This window comes from Artibeus jamaicensis, unplaced genomic scaffold, assembly GCF_021234435.1.
Source record: "Artibeus jamaicensis isolate MK-2021 breed Jamaican fruit bat unplaced genomic scaffold, CSHL_Jam_final contig_373, whole genome shotgun sequence".
NCBI classification, from domain to species: Eukaryota; Metazoa; Chordata; class Mammalia; order Chiroptera; family Phyllostomidae; genus Artibeus; species Artibeus jamaicensis.
This window is the reverse complement of record NW_026521807.1, coordinates 6,878,071-6,897,109: the sequence shown is the minus strand read 5'-3', so window position 1 is coordinate 6,897,109 and position 19,039 is coordinate 6,878,071. Positions and strand designations below refer to the sequence as shown.

Genomic DNA, 19,039 nt, shown 5'->3' with positions numbered 1-19,039 from the left:
TATGTCCCAATTTAAAAGTCATTCAAGTTCAAATTCTTTTCAGTTGCAATATGTTCAGTATCCCTGGGGAGTTTGTGAGCCAGATGGCTGACCAATATGCAGAGTTCCACCTAATATAACTTTTTTTCTTAAAATAATTGAGTTTCTCCTCTTCATGTATCCTTTAATAAAGAGCAAATTACACAACAGAAAAATGCTATTGACACGTGTTCAGGTTTTGGTGGGTGATTTAATACGAGTTAGTCTCAGTAAGTATGGGAAGAAATTGGGTCATAAGGTAGACTTCCTAGTCCACAGGTGCTCCTCAGCTCGCTATATAAATGAGTAGAAATGCATGTTACTTGTCCAAATTAAACTTGAAAAAGCCCGGGAATTTTAAAAGCAGACCAAACTTCCAGATCTGACAAAAATGTTTCCTGATTGGCTTCATCAAAAATGTGTGCATTTCAGCAGTTCTCCAACTAATATTCTGCTGCCTCTCACACAACAACCACATAGAGATTCTTGATGTGGTACAGTAGCGTGTTAAGATATCAGTTTGCATCCTTCCTCCCAAATACTGAATGTGTTCACTCACGCTCTGAGGGCTTCCTCCCTCCAAGTGCTGGGGTCAGACCCATGCAGAGCCTAAGGAAGAAATATCTAAGATACTCAACCCTTCAACAGCATGGCTTAACAGGATACTGAGAGTCTCACACCTGCTTGTGAGGGGTGGGTGGTTACTGCTCCCCAGTGGATGAGAGGAGAGACAAGGGACTGCCACGTGGACAGAAGAGCATATAAAAAGAACCAGAAAGTCTCTGCATGTTGTGACTATTGACACAAAGGAGGGGTGTGGGCCTGAGTTAGTGCAGAATTGTTCTGTGAGGCCACCACTCCTTAGCTTTCTCTCTCTTCCAGTTGCAGAGGTAAGAGTTGCCTTACTTACTGCTTCCAAGGGCACATTCCAGGAGCTCTATATACACTCTACGAGCAGGAACAGGGTCCTCGCTGCCAGCCACAGCACAGGGTCCACCTTCAGTGTTCCATCTTAGAGATGGCTTCTGCGGCAGTGACTGTCTTAGATCCCCTTCTGCTGGTAACAGACTCTAAGATGTAGATTGAGTGCAGGAAGTGTTTAGTGCAGTGCACTCAGGAGTAACACCTCTGAGGGGCCAAGAGAAGCAGAATTGAGCAGAGGAAGAAGCTGAATGGCAAGGCTCTTACAACAGAAGCTTCAGCCAAGCCCATTAACACTCAAGAGGTACAATGGATCCTCAGGCTTGTTCTGACTTGAGGGAAGGAGCAGGGTGTTTGTGTCCCTGAACTGACCAGTTCTTGGAAGTGGGCTGCTCCAAGGATGCTCTTCAGCAGAAGCCAACTTTTACTAAAGGATTTAGATGTGAGTTTTCAGCAGCCAACATTCCCAGCAGCTGGGAGAACAAGTGTCTCTTAAAATCATATCTTCCTGATCTAGGGCCTTTAACCTTGATGCCCAAGTTGTCCTTTAGTAAATTGTCAACATCCTGCAAATATTTTTTGCCAACCCTCTCCTCTCTAGTGGCACTTTGTACTTGTCTGCCTGGAACAAGTAGTGATAGTTTGAAAAATGAGAGATAGGAAAAGCAGGGCATGAGAAGGGTCACCTTTGCAGCATAACTGTCTTGGGTGAAGTTGTTTGAGGTTTCCAGGCAAGGCAGGACCCGCTTCACCGATAACAAGGCAGGGCCTGCTCTACTGGCAGAGGGAGCCCTGCGGGGACCAGGACACAGCATCATCGAAACCGTTAGGAAGGCTCCCTTTCCGAACCCTCATGGTCTTCCTCCCTCCCAGCCACACAGTAGATCCAAGGAAGCTATACGTTCAACTCTTCGAATCATTAGCAACTCCCAGGTCTTATTTTCATGACGATAGCTCTGCGGTTACAAAAGATTAAAACAATATTTTAAGATAATCCTGATCATGCCTGGAGCCAAAATAAAAAATTCTAGTTTATGAGTTTTTTCTTTGCAGCTTTTCAGAGCAGTCAGAAGCAGCCAGGCCACAACACCATTGCTGCTAGAAGGGAGTCTGTACTCATACCACAGTAACACCAGAGAAGTAGTGCTGTCTGCACCGTCACTGTTCACCAGAAGCGCAGTGTCCAAAAGACAGTGTTTACCACGTCCAGAGTTCATTTTCATCCATCTAGTAGGCTGAATGACTGGTTTCCAAGATTCTATTAGCCACAGCAATAAAATACTTACGTTCTGAAAACCTTTGTATGCATTCTGTTCAAACAAAAATCTAAAGCTAAGAAATTGCACAAATAGCTTCACAGAACAATAATTATGTGAAAGAAATAAATATTTTAAGTAAAGAATTTCCCTATAAGCTTTGAAGAGGAACTTAATTTTTTTTCAATTATATATGCATTTTTAAGTGTTGAGAGCAGGGGAACTTCTAGTGATTTCAAAGTACATTCTAAACTTTTAGTATCGGCAGCCACCTCAGATAATAGAGGAGATTGCTGTGGAGAAGAATGCTGGAGAGATGGGGTTAAAGTCCATGGTCAAAGATAGAAAATAAACTTGTTCAAGCAACTCAGAATTAGGCTGAGAAAGAAGCATTTAAAAAAACTGATATGTGGAGACATATGGATTTAATTGCATTTAAAAACATGACTACTTATTTAATGAAAAACTCTTCCTAAAAGTCTTCTGCTCTGAGTGACCTTTCACACTTACTGATTGGCAGGGTCGTTGTAGTAGGGTCGGTTGGTAGTTTTTTTTTTTTAGATTTTTTTTAATACTCTGCGCCCCCTCGGGGGGGCTGGGTGAGTCAGTTGGTTGGAGCGCCATCCCACACACCTAAAAGGTTGTGGGTTTGATTCCCAGTCAGGGCACTTACCTAGGTTTTGACAGGATTCCCAGTCAGGGCGTGTACGGGAGGCAACTGGTCGATGTTTCTCTCTCACATTGATGTTTCTCTCTCCCTCAAATCAATAGACATATCTTCAGCTGACTACGTGGATAATTTTTATTTATTAGGTTCACACTATCTTTATATAAAACATGTTTAGACACTGAGTGCCACACAGCAACTGCTGAACTGATCCTCTAAAACAAGCACCTACAGCATCTTTATCTTTAGAGAAAAGCTTTTCTGAACAAGCCGATGGAGTTCTTCTAACATATAGTCAATAGCATTGCTGACACTACATTGGGTTAGGAAAAAGTGGTACTGTTTTGAAGTATATGATATCCTATAATTGTACGTGACTAGGTTTTTCTACAGTGTAAAATAACTGTGTCTCTAGGTAAGTAGTCCCTAGATAGAAGTAAGTTGTGGTTAGAGGACACTTTGGAAAGAATTAAATTGCTAACGGGTGAAACTTCTGGACAAAAATGTTTTTTACTAACAATGTATATGCAAAGCTTTAGAGATCAAGGTAGAGCACCAGCATCCAAAGTTAATTGGCTATGATGAGATGTCAAGTTGGACAAATAAACTACTTTTTAAATAATGATTATGACTCGCCATATAAAAAGTAAGATTAATATACTTTAAGCCACCATGTAAAATTACTTTTTAAATAGTCCAGATGAGATTTCAAGTATATTACCAAAAACGAATATAAAAAAATAGAAAAGCACCGTTGCAAACAACTTGTAAATACTCTTTAATTCTGTAAAGGCTGCAGACACAATATTTATAGTGACATTCTGATTGGCATTTTACCACCTTAAAATTATACTTACAGGGGCTAAGAACAGATGTCAGACACACACATTTTGATTATATATGCATTTGGCTCAGGTGTGAGAAGAAAGGGCTGTTTTAGCAATTAAACAAAGCCTTGAGGTGTCCAGCAGACTGTGTTAACTGTCTTTGTGAGCAAGGAGAGTCTAATGTGCAACGTGAAACTTAAAATGTGAACATTAAGAAAGCCTATTCTTAAATGTCTCTTGGCTTCTACCACACCTCTGTTCTCTCCTACTTGTGGCTCTCTTTCCCCAAATCCCTGTTTATTCCTAATGTTCCACCACTCCAGCATCTCTTTACTGCCTCCAAATCCTCATATTTCACCCCAATCTATTACACAATGATTTTCCAAAATAAGAACACTTTCCCCTTATACAGAAATTCCGCCGTCAATGGTTGAGATCATTTCTTCAATCCACCACCCCAGCAAAAATCTGCAGACTAAGAACGGGTCCACCTCACTGAGGTTTAAATCCTTGGACATTAAAGATGTTCCTGATCCTCAGGCAGACAGGCTTGGAGGAAGGTCCTGCTCAGGGCTTCTTCTGTCACAACCGTATGGTCTGTATTGTCTGCTTCTCCTCTTTGGTGTCCCACATTGGCCTGGTTAGTGATAATATACCACCTATGGAGAAACACCTTTTGGCCATTATTAACACAGTTCGGTTTTTCTGGGAAGAGTCTGTATTCAGTATGCCCGCAGCCCTGCAGGGCCCCACTGAGAGATTCACTCTCTGCCAATTCCCATCTGCAAATGCGCCCTGTGGGCGTGCATGGCTGCGAGACCCAGGCAGGGGCTTTTCTGTCTGAAGCCATGCTGGTCACGAGGTCCACAGTCAGCTGCTGCAGGCCTTGGTGAGAGCAAAGCGACTTGCAGGTGGGAGCTTCTTCAGAACTTCCTCTCACTTCTTACAAACCCTGTGACTATATCCTGTAAAACATTGTTATGTGTTTTATACATAACAGCCCCTAAAGATCCTTGATTTAAACCTAAATATCAGCAACATGCTTAATGAAAATCAAGGATAACAATAGAAAAAACAAAGCCTATATCATCAAGAAAGAAACTAGGGAAACAAAAACAAAATAAACAACAAAAAAAATCAGCCTATAAGTTTTCTATCTTTATCATGGAAAAGAGTTTAAATGAAAGCCATTTTCAGCACAAAAATCTTTTCATAGTTACTCTGCTCCCTAAATTTACCTCCAGTATATTATCTAAGCACCTCCTTCAAAAAACTTAAGTTTTACACACTAAAACAACGAATCAAATGTAGCATTTTTAACAGTGATGACAGACAAACTGGGCTTCTTCCACAGCCAATTCTCAGATATTTACAACAGGATCCTCAGGTTCTGATACATATATAGTAAATTAAAAGCCCATTTAGTAACTTTATTTGACAGCTAAGCTGTCTGTAAGCAGCCCTAGGCAAAGGATACAAATGTCTGGTTCCTCACAGAGAGCCATAACTTACAAACAACTTTACAATGTTTAGTCTTCCTTTCTTTGGTCTATAGACTCTGCCATCCGTTTTATGTTTAGTGCCTATTTGCCAGGGCACTAAAGACATGCTCAGAATAAAGTATCCATGAACACACTATTTATTAAAATGAAAAGGAATTATGTGAGAGTCCCCTTTTCAAAAATAGTCATCGTACATTTGACCTGTACTGGTGAGTAATAGGGTTTCATCTGGAAAATGATTACATGACCGAAACCATTTTCTCTCAGCACACTGTTCTTCACAAAACCCAATGTACTTCTTGGTAAAATAAGCTGAAAGCTCCTAGTTTAAATAAGCAAATTGAGAAGTGTATAAGGATGTATATTTACTGATGCCTTTTAAAGTGCTCATAGAATTGCATAGGATCTATAGCAGTCTTGGCTTCTTCCCTGTGTGACTGACTTGGGTCCTTTTTCATGTCTCTGGGAACTGTCCCTCCATCGCCATCTCAGACTTGGACCTGCATTTCTAGGGCACCAAGGCCAGACTCCTCACTTCCCAACAGTCTCTGTTTGCTCATCCTCTGCCTCCCCATCTCCCACACCCTGGAAGTTCTTTACAACTAAGCAGTCTTCTTCCCAAATGACATTTTCTCTAGGTAGACATCCAAGTAAGGACACACACACACACACACACACACACAGAGGATTTGACCTAAAATCCCAAGTCACTTACCTGCAGCCATTCACCTCACTCTCCTGTCCCCACCAGTAACAGATCCACCATTACCTGCCCATTCACCTCAGGCCCCAGATACACCCCAACTAACTGTTGTTCCCATTACAGTCAAGAATGCTCATTTATTCCTGTTCCCCCTATGAACATTCCGGGGGCCTTTTAAAATGCACTTGAATATCATGTATTTCAGCACATCTATTTTAACTCTCTTGGGCAGATACAGAAACTCCTCATCCATGCTTCTCATAACTGCCCATACACATAACTGCATCGTTGCAATTGTTGCTCTTCATATATTTTTAAACAATTTGCCTCCTGGTTATATTATAAACTACAGAACAGCAAGAACCACACTTAATTAGCTTTTGTATTTTTATGCAATCACACTACTTGAAAACATAATTTTAATTGAAATGTCTATTACATACACCCTAAACTGGGAGCTAATCCTTTCAAGTGACAATGAATAAGAAAGAGATATTTCTGCTTTGAGAACTGAAGTGCCGGTACACATCTATTAGTGTATAAAGAATATATACACGCAATGAGAGAGGCAGGGGCAAAATAGAAAATGAACGGAATTAAGCGTTTGAATGAACCATTGAAGTCCTACACAAATTGTGACTAATTTTGGAGAAGTCTTTGGAATTTTACTAAGAGATATTCTCCTCTCAGAAAAGGGTCTGCTTCTGCACATGAACACACACACACACACGCACACACACCTTCAAGATAGTTTTAAGGGATCTTTTGCCCCTGAAATGCATCCATGGATTCCAGTGGAGAGCTTTTGGCTATCAACTTCTGACCAGAGATTAAGAACACTGCATATTTGGAAATGATGTGAAGGGCAGAACTCTGCCTCTGTTCTGTGTTACAGAACTCTGTAGTACAATCAATAGTCAGCTTTAGGAGAAGTGGAAGTTTGCAACAGGAAAGAAAGAGGGTGTCCCTTTGGACCACACTGGCTAAGAGAGCTTTTGCCCCAGGGTTTGTTTGAATTTTATTTTAAGCTATATCTGGCTTAGCATTACAACTAGCCGTTGAGGCAGTGTGGGTTTATTGCCATTATTGCTGTTTCTTTATGAGACAAAAAGATACAACTGACTAAAGGCCTCTATCCTTTTCTCCTCTGAAGGTGGAAGAGATGAGATCTTTAGGAACAAGTCGTTCTTGGGGAAAATGTCTAAGGTGTAGTGTAGGGAGTTGGGAGGAAAGAAGGTAATGGCTCCAAAAGAAAATAGATACCATGTTAAGCTTACCATTCAATTCAATATTTACATAAAATTCAAATATGAGTTTTCACCCTTAAATTCCTACTTGGAGGAGTGTTACAATCCCTAAAAGTTTTCAATAAAAGTAGGAATGAGTAAGAGCAAGGAAACAGGATGAAATGTGAAAGAAAAAGGAAAACAAACACAACAAATGAGATACAGAAAAATGTTAAAATTATACGAAAGACTTAAAATAAGAAACTACTACTTAAGGGAACTATGGCACGCTAGCAGTTAGAAATAAAAGCATGTTATGTCTACAAACTACAGCAAGGAGCAGGCCGCTTTGCTGGCAGCCACTGTAATTCAGCAAGCCCTGGGCTCCCTTTTAGGTCCCTTCTAGCTTGCCAGAACACAGAGTTTGTTCTTGGACACTCCCAAGGATTCTGCTTGCTCTTCACCATTTAACAACCTGAACAATCACAGGACATTATCATTTAGTTAGCCCTCCCACTATGCCAAATAATGATCTGTATATATACACGATTTCACTTAATCCTCACGGCTATTCCATGAAGCAGGTGCTGTTCCTATCCCAATTTGTAGATGGAAAAAAAAATGGAGGTTAAGCAAACGTTAACTTTGTCAAGGTCAAACAGCTCATGAATGCAAAGATGAAAGGATTTCTCCTCCCAGCACACATGGACCTGGAATGCAGTTGCAAACCTGAACTAACTGGTTAGCTAGTTCAACTGAGACATGAAGTCTGGAGTGTAAAATGATTTTTCTAACATTATGGCAGACCAGACAATAAAAACACAGTTCAGCAACCAAGAGAAATTTCAAATTAACTTAGATTTTTCATTTGAGTAATGTTTCTTAAGAGCTTATTCCCTCCAACTCACTTCCATACCAATCTGCAGCTTCTCTGGTCCTTTCTCACACTAACTGCCTGAAAAAACTCCTTTTCAGTCCTAGCCATCATCTCTCTGGATCCTTTACTTTCTTCTTTTGATCAGACTTTTTACAATTCTCCCAGTTTTGAATCACAAAAGCGAACTATGCAGAACCTCTGAGACAGTAAGATGAGCAGGCCACCTCTGGATGGACGGTCACCTCCTGGGACCAGGCACAGCCCCGTAGACTGATCACAGGCTGATGCTCGAGTCCACTGTTCATCCTGCCTCAGGGGTTGTTGGGATCCCCCCAAACTACAACACTGACCAGGAGGTGTCATGGGACACTGGAAGAACTCTTCTCAAAAGAAAAAGAAAAACTGAGGACGGGATGGGGGGCAAACCACTCTTGAGCTGTCAGGAAGAAGAAAAAGCCTGAGAGCTCCCATAGATCAGTCACTTTGGTTATGGGATATTTGTTTGTATGCTGTTCCCTTCTACTAGCCTTAAATTTCATAGGATTTGGGAGTTTATTTTGTATAATAGCAATAAAAAAACACTGATAAGGTATGATGAAGAAAAGGACTTACCCATACATATTGGAAGATAGTTTTGTTACCACAGATAGTTAACTACTTGTTTTAAGAAAGAGCAAAGAGGCCCTGGCTGGTGTAGCTCAGTGGATTGAGCACGTGCCTGAGAACCAAAAATCGCGGTTCCGTTCCCAGTCAGGGCACATGCCTGGGTTGCAGGCCAGTTCCAAGGAGGGGCCAGTTCCCAGCAGGGGATGCACCAGAAGCAACCATACATTGATATTTCTCTCCTTCCCTTCCCTTCTAAAGATAAATAAATAAAATTAAAAAAAAAGAAAGAGCGAGAATTAGATGTTGAGTTTACTATATTGTAGAACACCAGCCTGTTTGCTTCACTGGTACGCTACAACTTCACACCCCCACACCCCACGGGATTATAGCATTGCTCCTCCAAGGAAATTAACACTCCTCCCTTCCCCCTCCAGTATACCAGATTCAGGGGGGTGGGGGCAATCCAGTATACCAGATTTAGGGGTAGGTGCTTACCAAAAAGGCCTGTCTGTCTAGCTTGGGGAAAGAAGGGATTGGGGGGAGGTGGACCTATCAAAAGCCCACAAAAGCTTGAAAAGTTGGGTGTTGCTTTGAAAAAGCACCCGGGCTATCCCAAACCCAAGCTAATATAATCCCCTGGGAAGCTCTCACTCTCTCTCGGTCCCTCTGTTTCTCTTTCTCTCCCCTGCCCAGTAACGCACTCACCCGAGCATTTGCAAGTTCTCCCTCACCCAGGAGCATCCATTAATACAGGTCTAGCAGCTACAGGTGCCTGCAGCAGCTGGTATGGGCTCCAAAAGATTAAACTTCAATATGAAGCAGAAACTCTGGACACTGGCTGTGGTTTGGGCCTTACTGAGAACATGGTTGGACATTTTCCATGGTGAGACTGATGGAGAGGGGACACAGGGACAGCCTTCCACACAAATAAACCATATTGCCACACTACAATTTTGCGTGCGTGGGTCCCTGGCATGCTTTCTTGTGATCCCGTGGAAGAGCATGATTTCCACCCACAACCATAAGGTAAAGAAGAGACTAGAGAAATGAAGGGTGATGAGTGACAACAGAATATTTCCTCTGTTTTTGTCCTATTTTCCTTACCCTTAGAAAAAGGAGTTTTGCAAAGACTCACACACTGTCAGACATTACTGTGAAGCAGTACATTTAAGTTGCATTATGGGAAGAGGTTAGTATTAGCAATGTTTTGCCTACACTCTGTTTGTAATCATGGCAAAGACATCCACTTGGACCTCTCAGACATAATTGGATAAGATTTCCATCTAGCCTAGTACCTGGCACATGGTAGCCAATATTTATTCACTACATAAACAATTACCTGTTGCTCACATGAATAAATGCAAATGGCAGTCATAATTAGGAAGATAAGGTCATGCACTAGTGATATTTAAGTTATTATTGTTACATAACTTTATCTATTCTAATAGGCTAGTGATCCCAGGAGATGTGGAGCTTTCATTTAATAACTGTGGAAAAATACAAGAAAATCAAGTTTGAGAAAATCACAATGACATTGATTTAGGATATTGATTGAGCTTTAGGACTGGAAGTCTTTGTTATTGCCATGATAACCGGCTATTCCCACATGCAGACAAAGACTGAATTACTATCTTTTATTAAACTAAATGTTATTGATGACTTCTTTGGGCCAGGGATTATAACAGAGATCATACCGAAATGACAGGAGGGATAAAAAATCACCCATACCTAAATTTGTAGGCTCGGGCCTACAAACCAGACATAAGGAAGTCATAGTCTGGGATAAGCAGTATAATACAATGTGAACTGTGGCATACTCGAGGTATATGCTGAGTCATAGTAGGTCAAGGTGGAAAAGAGGTGGTAGAGGGGAGCACTCCTCATGGAAAGAAGGAGTATATTTTGTACAGAATTGCTGGTGCATGGTGGTAATTAAAAGCAGGCTGACCTTTAGTCAGTTTTATTATTGTTTTTAAACTTTCCACAGATAATGTACCCCCTGTTTGCCTGCCACCATGGCAAATTACTCCCCACCCCACCCCCTCCTTCCATCCCCTTGGCATCCACTGATACCAAGTGCTTCATTCACAAAAGGAAAGTAGAGATTGATTTTCTCCAAGGAAGCTACAGAAAGAAAAATAGGACCAGTGACATTTAAACTGAATTTGGATAAAAACTAAGATTTCACCTAGTTATCTAGAATTAGAATATTATAAAATATTAATTCCCTACTGGATTTTTGAACATGTGTTTCTGTGTGGGATATTACTATTCATTCATACTTCTTCTTTTCAAAGATTTTATTTATTTATCTTTAGCGGGTAAGGGAAGGAAAGAGGGAGAGAATATCAATGTATGGTTGCCTCTCATGTGTTCCCTGCTGGGAACTGGCCTGCAACCCAGGCATGTGCCCTGACTGGGAATTGAACCACAATCTTCTGATTCACAGGCCTGTGCTCAATCCACTGAGCTATACCAGCCAGAGCTTATTCATTCACACCTCTAATCAGTATTCTCTACAGCAAAAATCAGCTAGGAGTTACCACTGCTAATCTCCAATACAGTAGGTCAATAACTTTGCTCATTCTGCCTTCCCACTCTTGGGAATACCGAGTGTTGCTCCAAGAGGAGAAAGGAACCCTGACTGTGGCCCACAAGCTCCTGTCTTTCCTTTCCACACACACAGATGCAGGTTAGTTTCCCCCAAGAAGCTGACTCTGAGGCAGACTAATGTATAGCAAGTTTATTAGGAAGTGGAAGCAGGGAGAAAGAAAAAAATTCAGTGGAGGGAGCCTGGGGTGCAGGCTTGATAAAGGGCTTTCCCTGGTCCTGTTCTGGAGATAATGGCCCTTCCAAGGAGCCCCACGTTGTTCTGAAACGACTGAGCCTTTACGGACCTGTCAGTCAGTGAATGTGGTCCACCCTAGGAAGGGCAGGCCCTTAGGCCAGGCTGGGACACCTATGGCATTGCAATGCCTGGGAGAGAGTAATAGCTGAAGGCTAGCTTGTCACCACCCCTGATGGGGCTTCTGGGGGATCCATTTTCATGTCAGTGGTGCATACCTCCAGGTCTAGTGCAAGCTGTGCTGTTTTGGACACGTGCTATACTCGGTAGCTAAAGAATCCAAGCTCCACCCTCCTGACTGCCCCATGCTAACAGAATGCCTTCGAAGTCTCTAGTTAAGAAGAGTATTGCCTACCACCCAGTTCTTCTCAAGCCGTAGACACCAAGTAGGTCATTATCATAAAGTGCTGTTTGTTCTGGAGTACACCCTAGCTGTAGCCTGGACCAGCCCTGAAGAGCTCAGCCCTTTTCCGCCTTCTGCCCCATCACTATTCTAGATAAAAGGGGCATTTCCCTTTACTTAACCACTGTTAATTTTTTCAGCATTTGTTCTCAGAAAGAGTAGCAAATTCTGTATGTGGAGGCAACTGCTACATACATACACTCATATGGTGACATTTGGTTCTGGCATATTCACACACCATTTTTATTATTAATATCATTATCATTATTATTCTAATGGGCTATTCAAGCATCAGGTTGCAGCAGGTTGGTATACAGATGATCGGTCAAGTGGACTCTGGCAGGGAAGGAGACTCTCATGTTCACTTGGCAGGTTAGTTATTTGAGGCGGAGAGTTCGCCTCTTTGTTCTTATTTCACTGGTATGTTTGTCAGAAGAAAGTTGGATAGGTTAAATTCTATTGGGACACTATACAAAATAGGAGTTTGTTTTATAAAACGCTCACCAGAGACTCAAATTTAACATATATCAATAATTTGTAGGCACAATTGGTGCTTTGGGAAAACTGTTTCTCTAGAGAAAACTTTAATGCTATTCACTACCCAAGTATGATTCTGTTCATTTTTCATTTCAGTGTATCTGGCGGGCGTTTTCCTCCACTCTCTCTGAGGCTTTCTCTTTGACAGCCTCTGGGATGGCAGTGGCTGAGCGCTGGAGGGGAGGAGGACGGTCATCTGTGCCAGGAGGCATCTTGGGCTCTAAGTGTCACATTCAGGACTATCAAGCACAGGGCTTCCCAGACTGGGGGGGTTTTAAAGACCAGAAAATTTTCCAAAATTAGAACACCACAATAAAGCTGCCTTTTAATTTTGCAAATAAGAATTATTAAAATAAAACTCGTACCTACAAATGTTAGTTCACAAAATACAAGACATTTAATATCAACACAAAACAGAAACAGTTTTTAAAAACCCAGTTACTGATGGTAAGTATCTTTAGTTACAGGAAATCTTGCTAGCTGTCCTTAATTTTATGCGTTTCTTCATTTCCTGATTTCACTACAAAGGAAAGTTACTTCTGTCTCCCTTAGCCTTTCCAGGAGGGCGGTGACTACCATTTCTGTTTGCTTCCAGTTTCCTCAGCCTAGCACGGTGCCACACTGTCACACAGATCGGTGTGGAAACCCCAAATCGGAGTAACACAGATCATCTTCCCTTTTTAGGGAAGAAATTCCATAGATTTTACTTCGAGAACATTATCTCATCTCTCCCCTTATCCTGTATTGGCAGCATTATACATAAAGGATTCTTAAGGCTTCTATCTTGGAGAGAACTTACCGTAAACAAAGGTGGAAAAGATGCGTAACCTTCCTGGGCCCTTCCTAGAAGGACAGACTGCCTATATTGCAAGTTTGCACTGGGGTGGTCACCGGAGCTAAGGAAGGATTAGAGAAGCTTCATTTTCTGATTCCACGAGCAAGGGCCTTGGAAACCCTTATGCTGTTCCAACAACAAGTGAAAAGCTAAACAGACTGAAAAATCAACAACACTTTGTATCCATAAGAGAAGAGAGGTCACAGATGAAACTGCTGCTCCCGAGATCAGAGGAAGACACAAATACAGGAGGTCTTGGGATGTCGTGCTGGGTTAACAAAGCCTGTAGTTGACACATCGCTGGATGCTCAGTGTGAACAAGTGTGTTAAAAACCCCAAGGGATTGAAGTCCTGGCTGGTGTAGCTCAGTGGATTGAGCACGGGCCTACAAACCAGACATTCGAGGTTCAATTCCCAGTCAGGGCACATGCCTGGGTTGCAGGCTGGTTCCCTGCAGGCCAGTTCCCAGCAGGGATGCACGAAAGGCAACCATACATTGATATTTCTCTCCCTCTCTCCTTCCTTTCCCCCCTAAAGATAAATAAATAAAATCTTTTAAAAAATAAAAAATAAAAAAAAACCCCAAGGGATTGAGTCATGCTGGGTGGTAGAGCAGGGGACCCACAATATTTTGAGATTTACTTCCAGGAGTTTGACCAGACTCCCAAAGTAAATACCAAAGAAAAATTTTCACCTTCCAGCAGGGCCAGGGAAAAAGGAACCACGTTGAAATATGCCAGAGAGCTCTGTTCTTAACCAGGCCTGTCCTCTGAGGAAACTAGTTAACCAGAGCCTAACCTGCTAGGGTATTACTGCCTAACTGACCTGAGGAAGGAGAATATCCCGCTCCAGCCCACACTAGCCACCCTGTTCCATCAAATGAAGAGAAGAAAACTGAGAAACACTGAGAAGTCCACAGTCTGGAGTCACAGACTCACTGAAAGACTGAGACCTAATCATAAGACATTAAGAGCCCTGGCTGGTGTAGCTCAGTGGATTGAGCGCAAGCCTGCGAACCAGAGGATCACGGTTCCATTCCCAGTCAGGACAAATGCCTGGGTTGCTGGCCAGTTCCCAGCAGGGGATGCACGAGAGGCAGCCATACATTGATATTTCTCTCCCTCTCTCCTTGCCTTCCCCTCTAAAGATAAATAAATAAAATCTTTTTTAAAAAGACCTTAGGAATATTTCTCCTCCCCCAACAACTCACCATCACATTATTAAAGCTTTTTTACGGGAATTTCTTTTACCTGGGGTATCATGTCTGGCTATTAATTAAAAATTGCAAGGTTTACCAACAGGCAAAAACACAACAGAGCAAGCATCAGAACCAGACATGGCTGGAATTATCAGACTTGACGTTTAAAACAATTGCGATTCATATGCTAAGGGCTCTGATGGAGAAAGTAGACAGCATTCAAGAACAGATGGGCAGTGTAAGCAAACGTGTGGAAATCCTGAGAAAGAACCAAGTAGAAATGCTACTGATAAAAAGCACTGTAGCAGAAGTGAAGAATGCCTTTGATGGGCTTATCGGTAGACCAGACATGGCTGCGGGAAGAATCTCTGAGCTAGAGGGTATGTCAACTGAATCCTCAAAAAGTGAAAAGCAAAGAGAACAAAGACTCAAAAAACAGAACAGAATATCCAAGGACTGTTGGACAACTACAAAAGGTGTAACATACCTTTTGTGATGGGATTATCAGGCAAAGAAAGAGAGAAAAGTATATTTAAACGTAAAAAAAGATAAAGGTTTGCCAAGAGTGGGGAATGGGGAGGAGAGATGACGAGAAAGAACACAGGAGATTTTTAAGGCAGTGAAAACACTCTGTGTAATTGTTTTTGGTCTTTTCAGGCTGCTATAACAAAATATTACAAACTGGATAACTTATAAACAACAAAAATTTATCTCTGGAGCCTGGCAGTCTGAGATCAGGGTGCCAGAATATACAAAAGTGAACTCTAAGTTGAATTACGGGCTTTTGGTAACAATGATGTGTCAATGCAGCTTCATCCTTGGTGAAAAATGTACCACTCTGGCCCTGGCTGTTGTGGCTCAGTGGATGGAGTGCCAGCCTGAGAACCAAAGCATCACTGGTTTGATTCCCAGTCAGGGCACATGCCTGGGTTGTGTGCCAGATTCCCAGTAGGGGGTGTGGGGAAGGCAAGCACACATTGATGTGTCTCTCCTTTTCTTTCTCCTTCCCTTCTCCTTTCTCTCAAAACAAATAAATAAAATCATTTTTAAAAAATGTAGCCCTCTGGTGAGTGATGCTGGTAATGGGGAAGGCTATGTACGTGTAGGGGCAAGGAGCGTACGGAAAACTGCACCTTCCTCTCAGTTTCGTTATAAACCCTAAAACTGCTTTAAAAATATTAAGCCTTTTAAGACAAATTTTTTAATTAATTTTAATTTTAATTTTTTTTATTTTTAGAAGGACTATAGTCCCTCATCTCTCCTCGTAACAGAAACCATGGGGAGAGGGCAGAACTCTTCCCCATTTGTGACATCTAGTGGCCCTGCCTCTGAATGACAACCACGAAGTCTAAGAAGGAACATCTGGCAGCTGACAGTGGCTCTGCCCTGATTTTACCGACTCCTGAAAAAACACTACAGCTCCTTCATTCCCCAGGAGAGTTCAGCGGTGTTCCGGTTTAAGAACCAAGTAGATTAAAATATAAGGGTTAGTCTGTTTGTACAGTATTTATCTGGCTCAGGAAAGCCCCAAAGCCAAAGAGCTCCAAAGCTCAAAAATGATGAGAGGGAGCCACCAAAAACCGAGCTCTTTCTCATCCTCTGGCTGTTCCTTGGCACAAGAAAGACAATTAAAGGGCCAGCTGTGTTCCATTGCGGCACCTTGCATAGTAGTGGGAGGCTACCTTCATAATGAAGCTTTGGGCCAAACAGCCAGTATCTTCATGGATGCTGGTGCCTTGGGAAAGAACTGGGAAGTCGGCTCAGCTTTCAGTTCTTTCTGTGATGAGGTTAACTTGGCTAGTTGGTATCCTCTTCGTGTTTTTGCTAAATGGAGACACTATGACATTGCATATATTGTCTCACTAAATTTAATCCTCATTCCAACTCTGGAAGGTAGGTCTTTAATTTCCTATTTTGGTTAAGTGAGTGCAAAGGCTCAGGGAGACTAAATAAAACTTGCCCTGGTTAAAGCTAAGAAGTGGCATGGTTGGCATCTGATTACATGTCTCTTTGGCCTCAGGAGTACATTTTTCTTTCTTATCATGTTTATCCAAATCATAATCTTGATAAACTCACCAATATTCTTTGTTTTCTCACCAGTATTTTCCACTTTCTTTGACCCGCTACATTAGCATATATTCTGGGGAGGGATGTGGAAAGACAGAAAGCTGAAAGCTCCAGCAAATATTTGGGGTTTACAGCCCAAAAGTCTGAGTGAGGCGGTTAGAGGGTCAGGGCACAGATAAAGACCAGAAGGACAGTGCCAAGGAATGAAGTGGAGGGAAATGGGTCCAATGCTTTTCCGTGACTGCAGAGGTGGGTAAAGATGGTTAGAAGAGGCACAGGTGGGTTTTATGAAAAGAGGCTCTAACGCCTTCTTCCTTGGCCTGACCGTCGTGACAGTCACACTTGCTGTGCAAAGGTCCATATCACTTCAGCGAGGTGTCCCTGAGTGTGAAACGCCTGTCTGAGAATCGCATGCCCTGCAGGAGGCCGGAAGCTTCTGGAGACCTCAGATCTACAGAGGGGTGGGCACAAAAACAAGGCATGTCCCCAGACAACTGGGCTGGACAGACGTGCACATGCTGTAGCTTAGACACAGCCCCGGGAGATGGTGGGGAACCTAAATTACCGGGGTTTGTCAGCCTTAACCCCCTTGAAGACTAAAGAACAAAGTAAATGCCATGTTGACTTACAGAAAAATAAAATATTTAATAGTTACCTTGTGTTAGTTTCCTAGGGTTACCATAAAGTGGGCGGCTTGAAACAGCAGAAATTGATTCTCTTAGTTCTGGAAGCTAGTAGCACAAAATGAAGGGGGCAGCCAGGCTAGGCTCCCTCCAAAAACTCTAGGAGAAAGGCCTTCCTTGCCTCTTCCCAGTTCCTGGTGGTTGCCTGAGATCCTCGGCTTCCTGCCTCCAATCTCCGCCTCCATCAACCTTCACATGGTCTTCTTCTCCATGTGTGTGTGTCTTTGAGCCTTGTTTTCTTCTTATTAAGATATTGGTCACCAATTTAGAACCCACCCTATTCCAATAGAACCTTATCTTTACTTGATTTCATCAGAAGAGATCTTATTTCCAAATAAGTTTATAGTCACCGGTACCAGGAATTAGGACTTGAACATAGTAGCTTCTCCAGGGAACACTATTCAACCCACTGCTCACCTGAATCTGTGGTCTTGTGGTAGGCACTTAGACAGACTTGAGCAGAGTCTGTCTCCATGGGTCAGGTACAGAAGGTCAGCAGGGTTGAAAGCCCTGGGTGCCTAGCAACAGGCAGAACTGGAAAAACAAGGACCTTGCCCCCAGGGCTACCTTATCTCCCAGATCTTTTATATCAGTGGTCAGGAGGTTCAGACTCTCGCCTGAGCTTTCCTCCTTGGCATGTCACTAGTCACGCAGTAGAACCCCTTGGAGGAGGAACAAAGGGCCAAAGAGTAACCTCGTGAAACTCCCAAATGGGCCCTAGCACGACCACTCCCTTAAGCATTAACCTCTAGGGACAACATCTAGGTCTCAGGTATATTTCAGCTCCAGGCCCAGAAAAGTAGCAAAACCAGACAAGACAAGAGATGCCATGGCTGCAGCGACTGATGACCCACTACCCTCCTGCTGACCAATTACTGGAGACCACAGCTATGAAAGGATATACCTGGAAAGTTGATGAATATTCATTCTGTTGAGATCCTTCCCTGGGACCTCCCCTAAAATCCCCACCCTTGTAATATCTCTCTCGCTTTGTCCTAACCCCTTTCCCCAGGCAAGTTTTCCTTGCCTCTCTTTCCTAAGCTCCAAATGACCTCATTTTGCCTCTGCAACCTGTTTCCTGTGCCTATTTCTTTTATGGGTCACTTCTTCTACCTCTGTGACTTTCTAAATAAACTTCCTCTTATCGTTTTGAGTCTTCGCTCTGAATTCTGTCATAACCAGAACTCAAGGGAGATTGCTGAACCAAGGTCTTGTCTGCCTCCACCCCTCTACTCTCTGGTGCTGTTTCACCACCAACAGTCTGGGATGCATACCTGCTACACACAGGAGTTTGGTGCGGAAGAGGTGGCACCATGCAGGGCTATGGGCACTGGTATCAGGAGGGCTGCTCTTGGTCAAATGCTAAGGTGACCTGGGATCTTGACCAAGGCAATTAGCTTCTAGTGGTCTTCTTGACTTCCCCCTCTCTCCAGGGGCTGGAATGTTATCTGATCCTGTCTAGCACTGACACTGAATGGTCCTACTGGTCCTGAGTGGAGGGGTAGGGGAATGTTCCCCCATGTCCCTTACTCAGTGCAGTTTCAGAGCTATCACAAGATTCTGCTTGTCTAAAAACACCACCCTGCCACCTAGTGATGCTTCCTTCCTTACTGGCCTGCTCTTCTCACCATTAGGGTCACAGAAGTATTTAATGTATTGTCTCCTGTGGCCATTGCCAGGATGGTCTGATTCTAAATAAAAAACAAGATTCAGTTTTGAATGTAAAAGCTACAGGGAGATTGTTTTCGGGAAAGTGAGGGGTAAAGCCACATGGCTGCTGAGAGAAACTCGGACATGATTTAGAGGAGAAAATGCTAAAGAGGCAACGCAAGCCTTACAGTCTGCATGATTTTCTTTGTTGTCACTGC

The 19,039-nt window shown here is 42.7% G+C and overlaps 1 long non-coding RNA gene across 1 annotated transcript; it reads right to left on the bottom strand.

Moving 5' to 3' along the window:
• Positions 1 to 1,056: 1,056 nt before the first annotated feature.
• Positions 1,057 to 17,621, bottom strand: LOC119047512 (uncharacterized). The gene is made up of 3 exons (XR_005082155.2): positions 17,144 to 17,621; positions 1,626 to 1,895; positions 1,057 to 1,144 (listed from the first exon to the last, which is right to left on the bottom strand). It is a non-coding gene; the product is annotated as an uncharacterized LOC119047512 (long non-coding RNA).
• Positions 17,622 to 19,039: the final 1,418 nt, after the last annotated feature.